General features: G+C 43.7%; 1 non-coding gene across 1 annotated transcript; it reads left to right on the top strand.

Annotated features, from left to right (window-relative positions):
* Window positions 1-247: 247 nt before the first annotated feature.
* trnal-caa (transfer RNA leucine (anticodon CAA)) lies at window positions 248-362 on the top strand. Its single transcript has 2 exons — window positions 248-285; window positions 317-362. It is a non-coding gene; the product is annotated as a tRNA-Leu (tRNA).
* The last annotated feature ends 4,717 nt before the right edge of the window (window positions 363-5,079 follow it).

The raw sequence follows: 5,079 nt of genomic DNA, 5'->3' as shown, positions 1-5,079 counted from the left end.
TTTGTCACAGGCCAGGCAGTATCGCTTCAATCTATATCCCAGTTCTACATCAGCAATGTCAGCTGCATTTGCCTGACGTTCAATTTGTTTCAGACAAGAACAAGGGGGAGGTTGGGAAAAGTGAAGGGCAACGGTGGTTTGTGAGAGGTGACTGTGGGCCTAATGGAGCCAGGCTCAGTGTGGGTGCTGAAGACTGGCTTTTCCTGTTTACTCTGGTATACAGATCACTCTGGAGCAGCAAAGGTGTGTCAGGATGGCCGAGTGGTCGAAGGCGCCAGACTCAAGGAATAGATTCCTTCCACTGTAAAGCTGGGTGTTCTGGTCTCCACCTGGAGGCGTGGGTTCGAATCCCACTTCTGACCATGACTACCCCTTTGTTTGCCGACCTTTGCAAACATCACTGAGCTTCACTGTCTCGATGGGTTCTATCTGTTCTTAAGCAAAATTTGCTCTGGTCAGTTTTGCAGCTTTGTATTAACATGATGCAGTTTTGGAGGAGAAGGAGACAGCTCAGCCCATGAAATCTGCTCTGCTATTAAATGAGCGGATAATCCTGAACTGCACTTTCTTGGATTTCCCGATAAACATTGATACACTTGCAGCTCAAAATCTTTCGAGCTGAGCCTTAAATGTACTTTGTGGCCCAGCTCTGACAATCCTCTTCTGTAAATGAATCCATTAATTCACAACCATCTGAGAGAATAAACTTCACCTCGACCCTGCCTTAAATGTGTGACCTCCATTCTGATATTAAACACCCCCTTCCCACACGGCCCCAGAAGGGAACGAACCTTTCTTCATCCAATCCGTTACATCGCCAATAACACCTGTATGTTTCAATAAAGAGCATTTTTGTAGTACTGTTTCTGAGCTAATGAAAGTGATGTATTTCAATGTTTCTTCCCATTTAATTCACCTCTGATGTGAAACTCTCACTAATTGAGATAGAGATTATCATTATCACTAAGGAGGCAGTGCTGGGCAAGGTAACGCGGCTAACAGTGGACATGGGGGTCTCTTGGCCCTGATTAACTGCATCCCAGGATACTAAAAGGGGTGATGGGGGACATAGCAAATGCACTATTAATTATTTACCAAAATTCACTGGACTCTGGGATGGATCCCGCAGATTGATAACAGCCAATGTGACGTCACTGTTTAAAAAAGGAAATAGGCAAAAAGCCGGTAACTTTGGTCCAGTTAGCTTAACTTCGGCACTGGGGAAAATGATTGAATCTATGCTCAAGGAAGAAATAGCATGACATCTGGATATAAATTTTCCCACTGGTGTTCATGAGTTCATGAAGGGCAGGTCTTGCTGAATTAATTTGGTGAAATTCTTTGAGGACATTACCTGCAATGTGGACAATGGGGGACCTGTGGATGTGGTGTATCTTGATTTCCAGAAGGCAAGTGACAAGGTGTCACATCAAAGGCTGCTACATCAGATAAAGTTGCACCATATTACAGGTAATGTATTGGCTTGGATAGAGGATTGGTTGACCAGTAGAAAACAAAGAGTAGGGGTAAATGGTGTTTTTCTCATTGGTGTTCAGTGGCTCGTGGCGTGCCTCAGGGATGAGTGCTGGGACCACAATTGTTTACAATTTACACAGATGATTTGGAATTGGGGACTAAGCGCGGTGTGTCGAAATTTGCAGATGGCACTAAGACGAGTAACGGGCAATGTGTGCAGAAGACACGAAACGTCTGCAGAGGAATAAAGATAGTCTAAGTGAGTGAGCGAAGGCATGGCGGATGGAGTTCAATGTTGATAAGTGTGAGGTCATCTACTTTCGTAGGAATAACGCAAAATGGACTATGTTTTAAATGATAAAAAATGCAGCACGCTGCTGTGCAGAGGGACTTTGGTGCCCTTGGGCATGAATCGCTAAAAGTAGGATTGCAGGTGCAGCAGGGAATTAAAAAGGCAAAGGGAATTTTGGTGAAAGGGAGAAACTGATCTGCAGCCAAAATGGTACAAAAGAAAAAGTCAGAAGCAGTGTCAGTGAGAAAAGATACAAGAGTCTGAAGTGCCCTTCCTGGTGGTGCAGTGGTTAGGATTTGGTGCTTTCACCGCCGCAGGCTGGGTTCCGTTTTCGGTCAGGGAATGGGAGTTCTATTCTGCTCGTTTATTGTGATGACTGATTTTCAGGAGCAGGAAAGAAGCTCTGGAGCTGGTAGATGGGCTGATTTGTCCAAGAAATTTTTCAAGTGAACAGAAGTCAATGAACTGCAGATGCTGAAAGTCTGAAAGAGAAACAGGAATTGACCGAGACGTTCAGCAGGCCTGGCAGCATCTGTGGAGCAGAAGAGAGGTAACCTTTCAGGTCCACAGATCGTTAATTGGAACTAGATTAGTTATGCATTTCAATCATGTCATCTTCGGCAAAGTTATCAGGTTTATCTGTCAAATCGGGGTATTTATCAAAATTTCTCTCTCTGAGTGGCTGACAATTGTTAATTGTTACAGTTCACAAAACAGCAACAAACAAAACCGCCAGTTGGGTTAGGCTCAGGTAACTGGAGTGGGAGCAGAGGAATAATAATGCATTGAGTTTAAACACAAGAAGCAAGCCATTTCAGCTTTCAGGAACAAGCAACTGGCACTATTTACAAGACGTTTGGACAAGATACTGTCAGTCTAAGCCATAGGCACCTGTAGGACTCAAACCACAGCTATGCTGATTGTCAGAAAGGCACATTAGCCAACTGAGCCACAGCACCACACAAGCTGCTTCAGCACCACACAAGCTGCTTCAGCTCCAATCCATATGTTCATGAACTTAAACACCCAAACACAGAAATGTTTTTTTCTATCTCACTGTTAATCAGTGAGAATTTAAGTCAAACACCATTTTTTTTTAAAGACAGATAGTTCAAAGCTGAACATTTCCAGTGAAAATGCACAGAAAGATACAGTCTCGTCTTACACTGCTTTAAAACCGATATTTTCACAATTTAAACTGGCGGGATAAAGCGGATGTGTTCATCCTCTCTGCACACATTAACCACGTTAATACACACAGACGAAACCCCGCAAGCTGCATTCAATCCTCTTCTCCCTGCTCAAAGAAAGATGAAAGTGTTTACAGAGAAGTTGCCAGGGTTGGAGCAGATGATCCGGAAGGAGAGGCTGAATAAAATCGGGCTCTTTCAACTGGAGTGTTGGAGGCTGAGGGGTGACCTTATCGAAGTTAATAAAATCATGAGGGGTAGTGATCAGGTCTTTTTCCCAGGGTAAGGGAGTCCAAACTTCAGGTTATAGGTTTACGGTTTGAGGGTAAAGATTTTAAAGGGACATAGGGTGTCATGTTTTGACACGCAGGATGGTGTGTGTATGGAATGAACTCACGCAGGAAATGGTGTAGGCTGGTATAAATACAACATATAAAAGACATCTGCATGGATACATGTACAGGAAGGGTCTAGTGGGATGTGGGCCAAATGTTGGCAATAAGGACGAGATAAATTTTGGAAATCTAGTCGGCATGGACGAGAATGACCAAAGATACTGTTTCTGTGCTGAATATCTCTTGGACTCAATAATTGCTTTAAGTTTAGAAATCGTTCACTCAAACATCCTCGAAAGATCACATTTTAAGTTGCTGTAGAGATTAATCTCGAGTTCTGACTTCTATCTTTCCCAGCAGCTCTCCTTCTTTCTGTCTGCCTCTGATAAATGTCATTTGATGAAAGTTCCAAATCACCTTTACAATTTGCTGGAGATGTCTGATTCCACCCCTTCTGCTCCTTCCTTCTTCCAGTGTTTGAGAGACAGCGACAAAGTGTATACCACCCCCTAGCACTGCCTGCCTGTGGCCAAATGGTTGAATGCATCTCCTGATGGCGAGAGCTCTGTCCCAGCAGAATGGTGACAGAATGAGAAGATGTTCATTGAAGCAATGAGGAAGAGATTTTTTTTTCAGCAACTTGTTCAGATATGTTATTACATACCTCTGGAGCAGATAAAACTTGAACTCTGTCTCCTACATCCGAGGTAGGGACACTGTCACTGCATGACTGACACCTCATTTATTGTTAAGTTGCCCGGCAATGGACAGCATCGTTGGTCTTCTGGTCTGCTTCTCACATCAGCTGGCTGTTAGAAATGAGAGAAGCTGCTGGCTTGAATCCTGCATCAGCCATTATTGCCTCTGATTTTTTTTAATGTTCGGGAGAGCCAGGGGGTGGTTCTTTATGAAATTGATTTCAGTCTATGTTCCCAAAATGTGTTTCCTGCAAATATATCATATGCATCCACTTCACTGATGAAGGTTTAGAATTAGTAATCATCGGAAATTACGTTTCATTGGATTGATTCATAAACTAGCGCAGTAACTGAATAAAATGATGGCAAGCCTTAATGGATAAATAGGTGACAGTGAAGCAGGCATCTGAGGATAAATTTGTTTCTTTTGCAAGTGAAATTTACCGTTTCCCAAAGTGGGGCCCATTGAAGTGAAGCAGTGACAGAGATTGCCTTTGCTGGTGCTCAACTCGTGTATCACATTTCCACCTTGGTCCCTGTAAACATCTCAACTCCACAAGAAGTCAGGTGCCCACTGTGGACCAGTGGCGTAATGGATAACACATCTGAAATCGGATCAGGTTGTAGGTTTGACTCCTGCCTGGCTCGAGCACAGTTGTTCTATTTTCAATACGAGTAAGGTGACACCTTCACCTGAAGTTGGAACGTACAGCAGGTGGTTTTGCAATCAGATTCCCAGAAGCTAAAGCATGAAATTGGAAGTTGCGCATGAGCAGTGTTGGCAACCTTTTTCAGCTCTCTGTTAGTTTCAATTCCGAGCTCACAAGAACAGGTTTCATTGCCTGGAGAACTTGCTTGTGTTCCATGTAAATCTGCCTGTTGTCGGTGAAACATGTGTGGGGACAGAGAGTGAACGTGAAGCACCTGCAGTCAATGTCATCCTGAGGGGTGTGTCTGTGTATCTCCCTCTGTGGCTAAACACGAGGATGAGTTCCATAAGTCAGCTGTAACACAGTTTTACTGTCACAAAGCCTCAGTCCCGTTTGTAGATCACAGCATTAATCTCATTGATATTTGTCCCTGATACG

The sequence above is a fragment of the Stegostoma tigrinum genome, unplaced genomic scaffold, assembly GCF_030684315.1.
Source record: "Stegostoma tigrinum isolate sSteTig4 unplaced genomic scaffold, sSteTig4.hap1 scaffold_236, whole genome shotgun sequence".
NCBI classification, from domain to species: domain Eukaryota; kingdom Metazoa; phylum Chordata; class Chondrichthyes; order Orectolobiformes; family Stegostomatidae; genus Stegostoma; species Stegostoma tigrinum.
Note: the sequence above shows the minus strand (reverse complement) of the source record. Positions and strands in the feature narration are given on the sequence as shown.